Here is an 18432-nt window from a genome sequence, read left to right on the forward strand (position 1 = left end):
GAAAATGGAAATGGAAAAACTGTCAATTTTGAAAAAAAAACAACCTTAAACCATTGGGAAATTTTGGTGTTAAAAATTAGCATTTTTTCCCCTGAATACACGTATGCACACACCCAGAAAAACCCACTCGGGCTAGCTTATAAAAGTGAATGAACTCAGAGGGGCTGACCAGTCTTGACCGCTCTTTGATCAGGCAGTGGTTTGTTTCCTCAGGCCTGTGACCTCTGACCCCCACAAGAGAAAGGGCACCTCCTCAGCTCAGCGCTAATGATCCATTTAACACCCCTCAGCAGTGTTAGTGTGTGGCATGCCTTCCCTTTAGCACAAGACAGATTGTGCTGTTGTTAAGTGCTTCAACCAACACTTCAGCAACATGTAACCATAGACTTTAATGGTGCAAAATGACAACTGACAGAGGCCAAGCTCTCACTTTTATGAATTTTTCAGTTACATTTGACAGCTTCTGAATGCAAACATGACCAGCATAGAGGGAAGTCGCACATGTCTCTAATAGTCACGTTAGTCCTGTCGCATGGCAGCCAGAGCCTCTCACACAGAGAAAGGAAAAACCGCAACTTTTCCAAGGCCTCCAACTTTGCACAAACCCTTCGCCACACTGCCTCCTGTCTTAAATTTATTTTTAATAGCACATTAAAGGGAATTTTATTAATTAGAAAGAAAAAAAAGAAGCCAGCGTCACACATTCGGCTTCTGCTTGCATTTGATGCGATTTCTGTTAAAAAAAAGAGCATTCCCACATGTCGCAAATCCCTGCTGCCGCTTCGCCTAAAAAACAATGGCAAACAACAAAACAACAAAAACAGCCACTGAGTCAAAGTGGATCGCTCTCAGTAGGAGCCGGGGCCAGAGTCCCCTTTCAAGTGCAGTTGCAACAATTATCTTCAAAGCAGGAGCTGAGCGGGAACCTTTGTTTTCCTCCCAATCCGCATGGCTTGAACCTGACCCTGTTTCTTCAAGCCTGGTGGAGGATAACATGTTCCTACAGTTTGATAGCAAGAGTACATTTTCTTATGACTTATTCATCTTTTTTTCCTCTCTCCAGCTCCTTAATTTATAATTCATTTGATCTAAAATTTCATTAATTTTCTAAAATGTTCCAATTGGGGCCTTGCTGGGCCCAGGCGAAGGGGTTTTTTCTTTGTCCAACCCTCTTTGTAGTCGCCTATTATTCTTTTATGTAGCAGCCTTGTAGAGGTTATCGTCTTCTGAGGGCAAACAGCGCTCGCTGGAAAAGTTTTAATCAGCTTTAATGAGTGGGGTCAGTGCTGGAACCAGAGAGGGAGAGGGAGACAGACGGAAACTAGGAGAGAGAGTGAGAGGAAAAGATAGCCAGCCTCTGAAACATATGGACATTTTTATCTTTTCTACATTTTCATCTCTCATTTGCACTTTTCACTCTTCTTTTTTTCCCCTGTCCTTCTGATAGCCAGATTTAGCTCAAATTGCACTGGCATCTCAGGCATGGGAACAGATTATAGATAATGAAGGAGAAATTCATTTTGGGAGCTCACTATCTTCAAAGTATCGTTCCAATCAGACACTACAAGGATGCAATTAGAAGGTGAAAGCTAATTTTTAAAGTCGTCCGTCAATAGCGCTGGAAAAAATTCCGTTATAGTCAAGACGAGGGACTCGGAAATGCCTTAAATTTCTCCACAATGATAAAGCTAGTTTAGTCTTACTGCTTTGACAATCCCTAGCTTATCGTTCCCTGAAATACTCCGATATCCCTCTTTTACCTTCGTCTCTTTAACTTACCTTGCCTTTCTCCACTCTGTCTTTATCAAATGTTACTGGCCTTTCTCCTGGCTTTAGCCTTGGACTCTAATCTTCTTTCAAGCGATAGTCTAATCCATTCCATTATTTGCATTTTATAGCCAAGGCTGGCTCACTCATCATAACATAGTTTGCGTCTCTTCTCAGACTGCATGGCAAGAGTATGACATGCCTCGTTTGGATGGAAGGTCACTGCAAAGACTTGTTACACTGTCAAAGTTGTGAACCATGAAAAGCTGGTCACTTCATATTAAAAGCTCTCCAGCTTAAAGAGTTCTTTACCAGGGATTTGTAAAACATACAAAATATAAAAGCAACGTGCAGTGATATTTTTTCCTTTGCATGTTTCTTTGTTTTTAACATTGCATGCAGATAATCGGAACAGGTTATTTTACTGATAAATGTAATGTGATTGTTGTAACCTGTTACACCCAACACTGTTTATAAGGTAGCAGGGTTAGCAAATCGTACTGATTTTAGTGATGCTTCCTCTAATGAATCTTTTTTTTTTTTTCTCTCGCCTGTCCCATTTGGTTCTTTAGCCATCAGAATTGTTGTCTGAAGACCAACAAGGATACCCAATGGATTTACTTTGCCAAATGGATCATCGTGGCATTGCCGTATTGGTCCATTTGGTCGATCTTTGTTTTTATTATTTATTATATTTTATTTTCAGATGTTACAGACTGTGACCATCTCCCCCACCAGTTGAAGAGCCCCCCAGGTGGTTCGACGCACCGGCGGCACCCTGCTCCAGGGCCGGGCCCCCATGCACCCACCCGCCCACAACCCCGGCAACACACCAACCAGGATCCAAGCCCCCGAGGCCCGGCCCGGGCCCCAGCCCAGAGACGGAGCGCCCCCAGAACCTCACGCCCATCCCGGACCCACCCAGGGGCAGCCAGGCTACCAGGTCAGTAACCCACGTCCGTCAGCACAGACCCTCCCCTAGCCCCGCTGCACGCAGCCGCGAGGAAACAGTCACCTGAGAGCCAACAGAGCCCCCAACCGGACATGACCGCTACCCCGGGTTGAGCCCCCCAAGGAAGATGCCTCCGGGGAACCCCCCGACGCCCTAAGCCTGTCCCTACCCCCGCACCAATCACAACAGTGAAGGTGGGACCAAACTATGACCCCCCACCCCCACTAGGTGATGGAGCTGATAAAAGGAGTCCAGAGCAATTGATCTGATGTGGTGGCAGAGGCTGTGTCAAGACTAATGTAATCTAATAGATAATTTCTATATTGGTTAGAATTAAGATTATTTTTATTTTTCCAGTTCATGAGGACTGTTTTCTTGGCTATGCATAGGGCAGTGAAAATCATATGGGCTATATTCTTTCTGAAGTGACATTATCTAAGCTGCCCAACAAACACACTAAGGGGGAGGTTGGAATGTTACATTTCAGACACTTTGATAAGTCTTCACATATCTCGCGCCAAAACTTTTGCACTGGTGGACAGAACCAAAGAGCGTGGATGTAATTGTCTGGTGTATTGCCTTGACAGTGTGAGCAGTTGTTGGAAGATGTAAAGCCCATCTTGAACATCCGATGACCTGTATAGTGCACTCTATGTAGTATTTTGTATTGTATTAATTGAAGACTGGGATTTTTAATTAATTTAAAGGTTTTTAAGCAAATCTGAGACCAGAAGTTTTGGTCTAAGCTGACTGATAAATCTGCTTCCCACTTTGCAACACTGTTTATAAGGTAGCAGGGTTAGCAAATCGTACTGATTTTAGTGATGCTTCCTCTAATGAATCTTGACCTTTGTGTTTCTGAAAGAAAAGCAAATTTATGATCATTTTGTAATCATCATTACGCTGTTTTATGGCATGTTCTGTCTTGGTAGCCATAAATTTGAGCTCTATTTTCTGTCTGTACTCTGGACAGGTGTGCTCTATTTAAAGTTCAGAGATTACAGAAGCTTTTATCAAATATTTGCCCCGCTGAAGGTTTAGCCAACAAGAACTCAGTCAAATATATGAATTTGATCTAACCGTAGCAGGACATTCTTTTCCCAGTAGATAATGCTGTGGCCTTCGTGCAACTACGCATTGTGTCATGAGCATGATGACCTACTGAAACACGGTCATATCTGGGCCTATGAGCATGGTCACATTATTGTGCAAGGGATCAAAGTTCCAATTGAACTCAAAGTTTCCTACAGTTGAAAAGGGATTCTGGAGTTTGAAGTTCACAGTTGTAGGAGAGAAATGCTTTTTTTTCTGTTGAATATGAGTTGCAGAATGAAGTTGTGGTCAATTTTCCACAATAGATGTTAGATCCCAATATAAAATCCCACCTTCCTCAGCTCACCTCTTTCACACCATGAGGCCACAAAGCTCCATTGATCTTCCTTTTGCCAGCGTTACTCTGTTTTCCTCCCTTGTATGCCAAGGGAAAAGGTTATTGTGTGTATGTGTGTGAGAGTGCATATGCTAGTGCCCATATCTCCATCATCCCTATTATCTCCTTCCCCACATATCCAAATGTCACTACATCTTTCTTGCAAATGTCTTCCTGGGTGTGTGATTTGTGAATTTATGTGTGTCTTCTTTACACGCATTTGTGTTGAGGAGTACGTGCTTTTCACTCTTTGAGTGCATGTGCATGCATGTGAGTGTCTGAACATTGTACGTGTGAGTTTGCGACCAGATCGTGATGGAGCCTAGCCTCGCTGCGCTCCCAGTGGAGCTGCAGCCCGAGCTCAGAAGGCCGGCGCTTAGCCCCAGTGTCGATAAGCGGTCGCTCTTCAAAGAGCGTTGAGGAAAAACGGCTCGCCCCTGTCAAAGCTGGACAAATTCCCTGCTAACACCCTGAGCCTCGCTGCTCAAACGGTTCAAAGAGTGAGAGGGAGAAAAGCCAGGAATAGAAGAGGAAGGGGCGGGTGGGCATAAAGTGGAAATACAGATGGTGGACAAATTAAAGCAAAAACTTCTGTGGGGCACCATCTTTATTATTAGCAAAACATGATGGTAGTTGTCGTCCAGCACCACGGTCCAATGGGTTCTCATGCTGGTGCCTCGTATTATGCTTTTTTGTCAGATGTTGGTTGTGTCATCATTGATGTCCTAGGTAGCAGTTCTTGACTCCCCAGTCATAACTGGGAGGCCAGTTTTGAAGTCCTAGCTTTTGGATTTTGTACTTTAATTTAGGGCAGAGCCATTATTGGGGGGGGGGGGGGGGGGGGGGACACACTTCTAGCATAATGGACAGGTTTTTGACGGGGCTCCCACACAAACGCAAAGCAGGAGATGAAGCATTGCTGAATATGTTTCCAAACCAACTTCATTCTAAGCCAAAGACTAGAAAATATGGTGAAGCATATCTGCCCTTTGGCTTTACCTGCACAAGTGCCAAGGTAGGTCTCCCTGCAGGATTGGTTTTCCCTTCGTCGGGAGCACGTGCTGGGCTCTCCAAATCACGGGCAAACAGTATCCCTTATTCTTGATTTTTAGGTGGTGGGGGACGCGAACATTTTTCTTGTAAAACAAAGGGGGGCCCAGCAAAAAAGTTTGGGAACCACTGATTTAGGGTTTAAAAGAAAAGACTTGTTAAAAAGGTGCAACATTAGGTACAAGTGTAGTCAATCATTTTTTCCTTTTCATTCATATACTCATATACCTTTATTTATTCAACTAATTGTCTCACATTCACAGTGACATAAAAAAAACATGCGCTCCATATGTGGCATTCAATAAAGGAAACTATTTATTGAAACAGGCGATTATCTTTGTAACTGTTTTCCAATGTACAGCGCTGTGAAAAACTATGAATCCTTGTTTATTTGTCACAGATCGTCAAATTGTCATAACCAATGTGCAGGCTGGACTCGAACGCAGGACCCATTTACAGTGAACTATTTACAAGATCATGAGACAAGGGATTTCCAGTTAGTGAACGTCCAAGCAGCATCACCTACAGGTTCCAGACAGAGCTCTCCTCCACAGATTATTCTTTCTCAGGTAGGCACTGAGATATCTACGCAGAGGACAAAACAGGTGAGTTACAGGCATGGAGGAAATCAAACTTACTAATGTAAAGAGACAGTTTCACTAACATGGTTAGTTCAATGTTTAGCCAACGCCTTAAGGATTCCTCCCATCTTAAATTGCAGCAGGACCTGCTGCCTAACAGGTGAACTTCTGATGTGCAGAAACAAAGTGCGATCACTTTTTGGCTCAACACCTGGATCTAGGGGGCAAAACAATCGGATGAGTGCTGCTGTTTGACTGAGGAAGAATAAAGTAGTCGTGGTAAGCCAATCACATGACCACTTCAAGATGACAAAGCAACAAGGTGATATATACCAGTTTTTAAATTGTGTTGATGTGGAAGAGGGGGAAGTTTTAGGAGTGACGGCGAGAGAGAGAGAGAGACAGCAGAAAAAGAGAGAGAGCGAGTTTTGAGATGTGAGAGATTTGTGACGTTTAGCATGTTTGGAGTGTGTAGATCATGCGTTGTCTTGTGTAGTTAGTGTGCAGTGTTGTGGATAGTTTTGTGTTGTGTGTTAGAACAATGAGGCGACTGCTGTCTCCAGGTAGAAACAGGAGCAGTGATACACCTGCTGCTGTCAGACCTGCAGGTATCAGGCTGTGATGTTCTCCTTTATAGTGGACAGAAATCATTTTTTTTTTGGTGCGGCACAAATAATTTGTGTGGCGTCTTATTGAACAGCTGGTTGTTGTGTAAATAGTTTGAAATGGTTATTTTAAAAAAAGGTAAAAGGTAAATGGCTGCATGCTAACTTTGTTGTTTGCAAAACTTGTGCATAGGATTTTAAAATTGACCATTTATATTTGCATTTAAAGTTATGAAATATGATTCAATAAACATGTTTGTAGTTGTTACAGTAAAAAATATAACTTTTTCAACTCGGATTTTATGTTTTCTGTCTGATTTTAGATCAATTGTGTTAATACAGTATGTCAAAATGATAAGATAACTGTAAATTCAGATACGTGAGGTTGTGCTGAAAAGAATGATGCCAAACAAGGCAAAGTAAATAGTTTTTAAAGGTGAAATGTGGAGGGAAAATCAAAAGTAGTCAAAAATGGCCAATTATACCCTGGACCCCAGAGGGTTAAACATTTTTTTTTTAAGTAACACAATAGTTACTTTTCAAGTAATTGAAACTTTTAGAATCTGGTAACTCAGTTACTAACTCAGTTACTTTTTTGAAGAACTAGTAACTATAATTAATTACTTTTTCAAAGTAACTTGCCCAACACTGATAACAATAGATTTTATTTGTAGATGCCTATAAACTATATACAACTATAAGAAACAACACAGTTATTAGACTGCAGTTCTTGCAGTCAACGATGGCAAAAGCAGTTATTAGATTTAGGGGGCCTTTACTTTTTCACAGACAGTCTGGTAGGTTAGGTTAGGATAGCTTTTATTCCTCAGTAAATAAAAATCTTCATCTGAATACTGCATTTTGTATTTACTTGGGATATCTGTGTTTATTATTAAAATTCCTTTCACGATCATGTAAATGTAAAACACGTAAATTTGTCAATTATGAAAAAAAATAGGAGAAGAAGAAGAAGAAAGGGGGGGGGGGGGTTTGCTTTTTCACAGCACTGTAAGGTGTTATTACACTTTAGTCATCACTAGTCCTGTTTCATTAGCTGACAGTCTTCACCGTGCCTGGCTTCAGGACAAGGTTTGATCCAGAAACACCTCAAAATGACCAGCAAAGCCTTTCCTTTTGGAACAAAACAACATATGATGTGCAAGATGTTGTACAAAAAGAGAGGGGGGTTGTAAAAAGCCTGGCCTCAGCAAGTCCGCATTTTTTATAGTTGGCATTAATTTGTTCTCGAGAACAACAAACGATTCTCTGATGCTCTTGTGAGGGTTTTATTTTTTTTCTTTTATCTGCCTCTCAGACATTAATTATATATTTATATACAGAATATGCAAAAAAGAGCTGAGGAATGCTGGGGAAGGCAAACTGATTAAAAATTAAACAATGCAGAAAATCACTCTGTTACCTAAAGGGATGCTACAGCACATCTCTCTCGTTTTTATCTTTATTTTTACTCCCTCTCTCCCTCGCCACTTTCATTTGTTTTTTGTGTTTTGTTTTTTCTTTTCTTTTTTCTTTTTTTTTTTGGGGGGGGGGGGGGGGGGTTCTTTAAAGCTGTCTGCTCCACAGGCACCCATGCTTCCCGGCCCACAGACAGCCTCAGAGTGTGTGTTCTGCATATGCCTGTCTTTTCAGTGTGTGTGTGTGTGTGTGTGTGTTTGTAGCAGCATCCAGGCTATTTGTCATGGCGTAGGCTGTTTGCTGGGTCAGTCCAGATAAACTAATGTGTCAGTGCAATGGGGCTCCTCCACTGACCAGAGCGCTTGCAATATGCAAAGACTTTGAATTATTTCTCTGCCCCGTGGCTCACCCACAGAACATCATGCAAAAAGTAGAGAGAAGAAGACCAGAAGAGGAAGGGGGAGAGAGAAGGGATGAGAGAAGACGACTGGGAATAAGCACAGGGGGGACAAAGAGAAGAAAAAACTACTTAGATATTGGAGGACAGTGAGGGAAAAAAAGAGAAAGCAGATTTGGGAATTGTAAAGGAGGGAGTTGCCAACTAGCAGAGGAGGAGGAGAGTGCAAACAGGGAGGAAGAGATAGTGAAGGATGAAGGGGAAACACACGAGAAAATGGAGGTGGGGGCCAGTTAGTACTGAGTGTTTGCCCTCGGGGACAGCATTATCCGGCCTTTGAAGAAAGAGAGGCTTACGAGGCAGCATTGAGACACACAAGGTCACAAGGTCACTGGTCACACTGTTACACTGTGAACGCGTGTGTGTGATTTTAAGGAAATTGTGTACCTGGTGGTGACCTGTATGTCCAGATGTGAGAAACACATCAGCATTGGTAAGAATTTGCTGTCGCACTTGCATCTGATTGTCAAATGGGGGTGTTGCACGTGTCAGCCTCATAGACTGTGTAGGAAAGATAAGCATAGCAACCATGATGTCACTGATTGGCCAACTCCCTGTTATTCATGGCAGCCCAGAGCACCAGTATTTGGAATGTGAATCTAAAGGTGCAGCTTGGTTGTCAGATTGATGCAGAGATTCAGATAAATGATATTCAGTCTTAAATAAAGAACTATTAAAATGCTATGATTTTACTGACCACAATTATTATTGTAGGGTCTACCTTACAATAAAAAGCACACTGAGGCAATTGTTGTTGTGATTTGGCGCTGTATGAATAAAATTGAATCAAAATTGAATTCAAACCACTTGAATAACATGTATCACACAGCAAACTCACTGGTTACTTCAATGGGTAAGTCTCCTTCCACCAAATCACAAAAGTTGGATTAAATCCTGGTGATCATGGAGGTCAGCACAATAACTCAGTGTCATATTCAAGAGCCCAGTTTGATATCATTTGAGCTATTTGACATGGTGTTACCCTGCTGGATGGACACGGTAAGCATCAATACTTAAGTTGTGGTGCTCTCAGGAGCCATACCAGGTGTGGTCATCTGCTGCTGCAGCCCATCTGCTTCAAGGTTCAGCAAGATGCTCTTCTGCATTGCTGGGTTGTAACACGTGGTTATTTCTGCTTCACTTTTCAGCCCCATTGTTTGCCATTTAGTTAGTGTGTGTTAATAGACATATGTGATGTTTTATGTAGTGTAATGTAACTGTATAAATAAAAAAAAATCTTCATTTTTGGATGTAAAGTTTACAAAGGATTTTCTTTGTGATGACAAAGAGTTAGCATCATTTCTGCTCCGAACACATCTTGTGCATATCTCCAGTTCTAACAACAGCAGTGCTTAAATGAGAACAGGTTTTCCTGATCCCAGGCAGATGGTGACCATCTCTTCAGAAAAGAAAAAGTTGTTTCAATTTACATAAACCAATGCTTCAATCTAGATTTCAAAAGTTGACCTCAGTGTCTTGTTTGCATCCATGGGAAAATACTTACTCCTTGGATTTTGTTGTCCTGAAATTGCCTAAAGATGGGAAACTTACAGGACAGAACATCAGCTCCAACCCAGCAATGTTGGTACTGGGCTTCAAAAAGCCACATTAGTCAAAGAGAACTGGTAGTTTACCACAAATTTACTGTAACTATGTAATCATAATGACCTTGAAGGCATATATTAGCGTGTACACGCCTATGTCCCCCTCCACACACAGTACCCTAAACACACACATAAACAGGAATACACATGCTAGCGATCATTATGGTCTTATATTTTGTCAAACCTCAGATTGGGCCTGTTTGCCTCTAGCTGACAACTGTGTGAGGGGAGTTGTTTTTTTTTTTTTGCCTCATTTTTGGCAAATGATCAGACAAGAAGCACAGTGGTGTATTAAAATGTCAGCTTAAACTGAAAATAAACAACTTAGGGGAGGAAAAAGGTTTGGCAATACAGCTAATATCAACCCCACCCCCAGACAGACTTGGTATGGCCCTAGGGCAGAGTGGAGATTGACAGGTGGGGAAGCTGGATCTCACAGCCGCAGGGGGGTTTCCCTGTTTGAACGGCAGGAGCTTTAGGTCTTTAGTAAAAGACTCTGGAAATAAACAGCGATAAGGCGCAAACTTTATTCAGCCGAACACATACAACCTATATATTACATGAACATAAATATATTCTTTATTTGTTGCAGCATAAATGTAAACACGCAGAAACATAAAAACCAGAGCATCAAAGGTATCCTAAAACGATATTTGACACTCTTTCTGCTTTTCTGTGTAAAACTGTCAGTTTGCTTCAAAAGATGGCCTTACTGCATCACCATACGTTGGTTCTGACTTTAGAACTGGGGCAGTGGGTATTTATTCCTTGATCTGCAATGTCTGTGCTACATCTGCTTCTCAGTCAGGGGGGTTTCCAAAACTTGGTGGTGTGTTGGAGCTCAGGAAATGTGAATATTTAATCAGAATTTAATACATCACCACTTTGCTGTCTTCTGTCTGAAGGATATTTGTTTCTGGGAAATTCATGCAGAAAATATTGGTAACAATTTGCATGCACATTCTACTGCCCAGTTAAAGATGGCACTGTGGTTATGTAAAAGTAATCATACTGCTTAAGTAATTGTACAAATGTCGCAACTTGTGTTGGGTGTAACGTGTTATTGTAATCACATTACACTTTTAGAGTAACACTGTACTATGTTCAGCAATCACATTACAGTCACAGTTATATATACATTGCATTGCAGGTGCGACAACCGAAAAAGAGGACTAAAACTAAATAGATTTTTTCAGTTCTGTCACTAGTTAGCTAACAAACTAATGTAAGCCTGTTAACCGCAGCCAACCAACCTGGTGACATTGCGTTCTGTGCTAGTACAAGATGGTACTAAACATGTCCTAAAAACGTTAAACATGTATTTCAGTAGTAAATCTATGTCAGTTTTGAGAGCAGGGATCCACAGTGTAAATTAGCCTTTATAGATATAATGTTTCATGTCCACTTTAAAAGGCATCCACATGTGGATGTGACTCGCAGTGACGACACAACCACTGTGTGTCAAACAGTTAAGCAACAAGTACAAGCCACCGATCGTGGCTCAAGAGTTGGGAGTTCGCCTTGTAATCGGAAGGTTGCCGGTTCGAGCCCCGGCTTGGACAGTTTCGGTCGTTGTGTCCTTGGGCAAGACACTTCACCCACTGCCTACTGGTGGTGGTCAGAGGGCCCGGTGGCGCCAGTGTCCGGCAGCCTCGCCTCTGTCAGTGCGCCCCAGGGTGGCTGTGGCTACAATGTAGCTGCCATCACCAGTGTGTGAATGTGTGTGTGAATGGGTGGATGACTGGATATGTAAAGCGCTTTGGGGTCCTTAGGGACTAGAAAAGCGCTATATAAATACAGGCCATTTACCATTTACCATTTACCTGAAAAACAACTATTCCATGGCTCGTTTCCATCACACAACCAAAGACTCAAAGCTGAATAAACACGCTGCCTCCAACGTTCTGTCATGCACTCCCAGCTGGACATTTTCAGAATAACACCTGTTATTTTTTAACTGGCAAAAAGTGGCTTCTCACAGCAAATGAAAGCTAACCCGTACAGTAGGCAAATGTGTTTTTGTACCTATAACAGAGCAGACAAAGCAAAATATGGTTATCAGATTACTGCAATAATTTTTTTAAAATATAACAACAAGAAAAAATTAGGACATTTACTGCTAGTCTTATTAAACATTTTTAATATTTTTTCCGTTTTTTGAAGATCAATGTAAAGTTTATTTAACAATTTGAAATCTGCTAATGGCTCTGGTAACCAATTTCATACTTTGTCATTATATCATGTTGTCCATCCACAGCCTCACTTTGTCCACTTTCAAATTGTACATCCTATCCTATTAGTACATGTGGTGCCTGCTCGCTCTACCCTGAATTTTTCCCTTTGCCTCCTATTGTATAAATATACAATTAACTAAAAAAAGACATCATTTGTTTGGCTCGGTGCGGTCCCCGAGCGTGTTGTTTTGGCCTCGTGTACAACACGGAGAGTGTTTGTTGGCGTTAACTAGCACATGTGTCGAAAATAAACACCTCGCTCGACAATGCTCCATTAATAACACGCCTTCGCTTTGTTGCCCGCTTGTTTCTGCTGCTGCTGCGTTTTGTTACTTTGCTGTCTTACTTTCACTGTCTTTTGTAGTGCCTGTGTGCGTGTGCGGGTGTGTGTACAGTAGCTTCTTTGTGCATGGGTGTGTGTACAGGAGTGTATTTGTTGTACATTGCTTGAAGTATGAATACAGAGATGTGAACAGATAGGAACAAAAACATGTTGAGAGTAATCAAAAGATGATCAGATTTTTAACTTGAACTGCGGAAAAAAATAGAGTGTGTGTGTGTGTGTGTGTGTGTGTGTGTGTGTGTGTGTGTGTGTGTGTGTGTGTGTGTGTGTGTGTGTGTGTGTGTGTGTGTGTGTGTGTGTGTGTGCGGCCTCTTGCTTGGTTGTGGCTTGAGCAGAGAATCACCGTAGCTTCTATATGTAGATTATGCGTCTGTAGAGGTGTAGCAGGACCAAGTGTCAGCTCTGAAGTTCATAAAAGGAAAGTCTTGCAGAACAGAGGTTTGCGTCATTGCACATGTAAACTGTGAACTCGTACATATATATGTTTGTATTACTTGGATTATTTTGTGTAGTTGGCATTCAGGAAAAAACACCCAGAATGTCACAAGAAACCAATAACTCACCCCCCTGCTACCACAGAAGCATATGAAACAAAAAACCCACAAAAAATAGAGAGAGAAAACCTTTCCTCATGAATATGCAAATATATCACAGAGGAGTCGGCACTTGTTTGAAGAACTGCTGCATTTGTTTCCAGCATTTAATGGTGCAAACAACTATCCTCCCTCTCTCGCTGTGTCTGTCTCTCCGCTTCTGTCTATCTGTCTATCTCACCCAGTCTGTGAGTGTGGTAAGCAGAGAGGATACAACTCACTCCGCACCCAGGTTCCCCAGATGGATTGAGATTAGCAATGGAAATGGAAAATACATAATGCAATAATAATAATTCCAGTCAGACTGACAGATTTTGAATAACCAACTTTTTAAAAAATGGAAAAAAAAAATGGTCAACTTTTGAATTGCTGATAACTCCCGCAGTCTTCAAAGATCTCTTCCTAAACCATGGTAAGTTAAGAAACTTTAAGAAAGTTCAAACTTAGAAAGTTGTTCAGTTGCAGTATGGCAGGGCAGTGTGCATTGTGTAGTACGATACGATACAAGTACTAGTTCATTTGCCATGTACATGACATACTTTTACAGAGTTAACCATCATAACATGATGCCCAAAGAAACGCCCAGGCTGACAAGACTGCCCAATGTTCGTCGTATCATCAAATGTCAAAGGTAATCAAACCTTTTATATTTCAGGTCAAAAGTATGTGTACCGAATTTAACTGCAATTAATCTGAAAGCTTTTGGGACACTTAGGCTACGTTCACACTGCAGGTGAAAGCGCATCAAATCCGACTTTTTTGACCCTATGCGACCCATATCCGATCATGGAATGACAGTTTGAACAGCACAAATCTGATATTTTCAAATCTGACCTAAGTCAGTTTCATGATACTGAATTCGATACATATCTGATGTTTTAGAAAGCGACTGCTGTTCAAATGGTCTGTCACATTAAATCCGTCTTTTACGTCACTGACACAAGACAGACGGCACCGGAGAAGACAAACGAGAAAGCATGGCAGCGGAAGCGAGTCAGTGGACAGAAACTGAGGTTTTGGACTTGATTAGCATATGTAGAGAATTGATAGACTGCTGTAACAACACCTACTAGCTCTGTAGCCGCCATTTTTACTTCCATAAACAGAGCGCGTTGCGGGCCGCTTTGAGGACCGTGAACCGTTTGCTGAAGCGCGTATGCTGTCACATTTTATTTGAAGTGTGAACAACCAGACAAAAAAAATCGGATTTGATCAAAAATCAGAATTGAGCATTAAGACCTGCAGTGTGAACGTAGCCTTAAATCATCCAGTTTTTCTCTAATAGTTGATTCTGATCAACACAGATACAGAGAAATGAGTCATTACCATTCAGATGACAAATACTTGTGTAGCTATAGCTAATCAGAAGGTGCAGCGTGGTGGGTTTGTTTAGCTAGCCAGAGTTATACAGAGAAAAGCACATTAGCATGTTCATCACATCATACTGGTAACTAGATACAACCAAAAGTCTTCAATGCATCTTAGCACCATTATTTAATCAGAATTTACATTTCAGCCGCAGAGTCATAATGTATGTATCCTTCCGCAATTTCTTTCTGATAAACTCTAGCTGAACCTCGGTTCCCCCTGGTTTAGACACCTCAATCCTCATATTTCTACAGAGGTGGACGAGGACAAGCCCTGTCACATTTCATGAGTTGCTGTGTGCTGAGAGAAGAGGGCATCTGTCCACCCAGCACAGGCTATTCCTCAAATATTAATAATGATAATGAGGCAGGGGCCGACCAGGGCCCGGGGTCCACAACTACCATCCTCTTATTAGAATAACCCCTGCAACTCTCTCTCACACACAGACTCACACATGCACTCAAGTGAATATGTACATGAACTTGTGCACATGACAATATGATGGGCAATATGCACATATATGCACACGCAAATGCATTCAAGCCAACAAAGACATGTTATTCAAAAGATGGATAATGTGAGAGCATGCAAACACACATAAATGGGACAGACATGCAAATGAGCACCCACTGGGACCGAGGAGAGGATTCCCCTCTGGCCAGAGAGCTCATACTCTCAATCACCCCACCCCGCTCCAGCTCTACCCTCCTGACCCATGTCACACACAATCAGCCTCCCAGTCCAACACACGCACACTTAAATTCTCGCTATCTCTTTCCAACGCACCACATCATCTCCCTATACACACTGTCTGCGTCTCTCCCGCACACACACAGACACACAGACATGGCAGGTGCCCTACCTCACCCCTGGACCCCGTTGGTCATTAGTATGGAGGCCTGTCTGTGTTTGTTTGGCTTCTAATGGACCATTTAAATGCAGAATATTCACAGCAGACAGGGCCATCCTCGGGGACAGCGCACACTGAGGCCTGAATATGCTTCGGCTCCATTATCCTGGAGGAAGTTATCCTTATTATCATCACACAACCCCACACTGACTGGCAATGAGTTAGAGCGCTCTGGCCCTCAGCTGCCTCTGTCTGCTCTTCATGTGTTGCTGAGAATGGAGGGCTATGTTTGACCACCAAAACCCACGGCGCCTGCAACACCACACGCGTTTGTTATCTGGACCGTAGTAAATGGTGTTAAGATTGCCTTCAGTGTTCCTGTTGTACTATTTTGCATTTATGGATTCTTCCTTTGATATCACAGATTTACATCACACAAAGGGGATTTTACTGCTTTTATTCCTTTTTTCCACACAAGTAATTTGAACTTTACTTTTCTAAAACATTAGCTTTGATTTTAATGTTTTTCGGGGAAATCATTCTTAAAACATCTAACATTTTGCTTACTGAAAATACCATGACATTTATAAAAAGATCAGCATTTGACCCACTTATTTGGAAGAGGAAAGGAGAAGACTCAAATAACTATTCACTTGGTTCTTCATTAGTCAAAACATTATGACCACCCTTGTCTCATGGGGCTACTGCAACGGCTCTGTCCAACTGAAACACAGATTTCATAGAAGTGTCCTGTTGAATCTGGGTACTAAGAGCAGATGGGTTCTTTAATACCTGTAAACTGCCTGTGGAAATACAATAGTATTCTATATAGTATATGTGTGCAATAATAATAAGCAATAACTAGTAATTCAATTTGATTCCAATCAAATGTATTTATATAGTGCTAAATAACAACAACAGTCACCTCAAGGCACTTTATAATGTAAGGTAAAGACCCTACAATGATACAAAGAAAAGAGTCAAACAGCTCCCTATGGGGAAGCACTTGGTAACAGTGGGAAGGAAAAAATCTCTTTTAACAGGAAGAACCAGGCTCAGGGAGGTTCAGCCATCTGCTGTGACTGGTTGGGGGTGAGGGCATATTTATACTAATAAGAACAAGGCTATAATATTAAACTTCATGTAAGAAAGCACAATACTAAGATTGAGAGTAACATACTGTATTAACTCACTGGATCTCAAGAAGTAAAAGCATATCATAAAGCATTAACATTATTGGTGTCTAATTATGTTTTTATTGTGCATCCTATTGGGCTTCTGTTCTATTTTAATAGAAGGAGCACCAGTCCATTTGACCATGCTGGCCTGTTTGGTTTTGCAAGACTCAAACCAACTTCCAAGGCTGAACGATACGACTCCTTTTCCAGAGGCAGGAAGAGATTCCCACTGAGCAGAGTGAGTCTCAGCAGTCTCAGCTGAACAAACCGAGAGTGTTACAATTTTCCCCTGTTACAACTGGGGACTGCTGCTACCCTGGGGGTCTCATGGTTTTGTAGTTCCCTTACCCCAGTCAGGATTTAAGTTGTCAAACATGCTCAGATCTTTGTATCTGCTTATTTCTGTATTTCAGGAGCATCAACTTAACTGTCCATGTATCATCGAATATACTGCTCAGAAAAATTAAGGAAACAATTTTTAATCTAAGTATAGCATCAAGACAGTCAAACTTCTGGTCAGTTAAGTAGTAAAGTAATGCTTTTACAGGTGGAGGCCACTGATATTTTCCCCTCTCATCTTTTCTGACTGTTTTTTCACCAGTTTTGTATTTGGCTGGGGTCACTGTCACTACCGGTAGCATGAGGCGATACCTGGACCTGCTGCGGTTGCACAGGTGGTCTAACTCCCCCAAGATGACACATCAATATGTGCTATTGCCGGAAGGTTTGCTGTGTCTCCCAGCACAGTCTCAAGAGCATGGAGGAGATTCCAGGAGAGAGGCAGTTACTCTAGGAGAGCTGGGCAGATCGTTAACGGATCAGCAGAGGAACAGGAGTAACATAGGATGACTATACAAAAATATTCATGCCAACTTTCATGGAATTTGGCTCACGGCATGACAAAAGAAACATATTCAGCTCTTACAAGACATTGGTCTTCTAGACTTATCCTGCTATTCTTTTCTTTTCAATAACCCTCTCAATTCAGATATCTTTATTCTCCTTTTATCTAAAGTTTCAGTGTTTCCCAAGAATTCCAGGCTCATTCATCAAGGAACCAAAAGAGGAATAAATTCTAGGGGGAAAAAAATCTGAATTTTTGTCATTTATCAAATCTTTCCAACCTCATGGATTGATGCATGGATGTTCTTATTTCACGTCAGCTCACTTTCTCTCCTCTTCTCTCAGCTTCACTGTGTTCTCCCTGAGCAGACATACCTTTAGTGCAAGAAAAGTTTCACAAGAGATATAAATCCATCTGAAATGCCTGGAAAGATTCAAGAAAGAAGCTTACGGGGAAACACACCATGAAACCGTAGCTTTGTCCAAATTCATGGGCTGCATCCTCCTGAGAACCCGGCCTTCGCAGTCTATGTGGGCTGGTGTTCTGGGAATCCATCCTACCTGAAAACACATCCTACCCAATGTTTCTGCGCAGACGTGGCACATGCGCACAAAACCAACGCCGAATTAACTTCTTTTTTTCTCACCCATCCAGAATACTTCTTAAGGTTATGGTTAGGGTTAGGGTTATGGTTAGGGGTTAGGTTTAGTCGCAAGTCACCGTCAAATTATAATACGGGTAGGAAGTTTTGTCAAAGTAGGATGGTTTTTCAGAACACCGGGTCTCAGGAGGTGGGGTAGGCCGGAAGTAAACGGCTGGGGAAATTGGACGGTCTAGCCTTCTGGTTAGCGTCACCGCTGTCTCGGTGGAGTTTAATAAACTCGGCCGTCTGCTTCTTGCTATCTAAAATATAACAGGACACTGGCGTAAATTCTCGACCGTCTCACACTTCTGTTTAATCAGTTTTCTGTTTGACCTTTATTCAGCTGTGTGAAAACCAAGGAGGAACCCACCCGGGGGATTAATAAAGTTTTATTTTATCTAATCTAATCTAATAACTTTAATCTCAGCCAAACCGATTTACTCACGAACAAATAAAACACTGAAAAAAGCCCAACAATAACATTTTTAGGTTGTCTAAGTGATATGTCTGTGAAGGTT

The 18432-nt window shown here is 41.7% G+C and overlaps 1 long non-coding RNA gene across 1 annotated transcript; it reads left to right on the plus strand.

Moving 5' to 3' along the window:
* The first annotated feature begins 13139 nt into the window (after window positions 1-13139).
* On the plus strand, window positions 13140-18215 carry LOC145419704 (uncharacterized). The gene is made up of 4 exons (XR_013901028.1): window positions 13140-13443; window positions 13579-13662; window positions 16545-16665; window positions 17029-18215. It is a non-coding gene; the product is annotated as an uncharacterized LOC145419704 (long non-coding RNA).
* The last annotated feature ends 217 nt before the right edge of the window (window positions 18216-18432 follow it).

The sequence above is a fragment of the Astatotilapia calliptera genome, chromosome 13, assembly GCF_964374335.1.
Source record: "Astatotilapia calliptera chromosome 13, fAstCal68.1, whole genome shotgun sequence".
NCBI lineage: Eukaryota > Metazoa > Chordata > Actinopteri > Cichliformes > Cichlidae > Astatotilapia > Astatotilapia calliptera.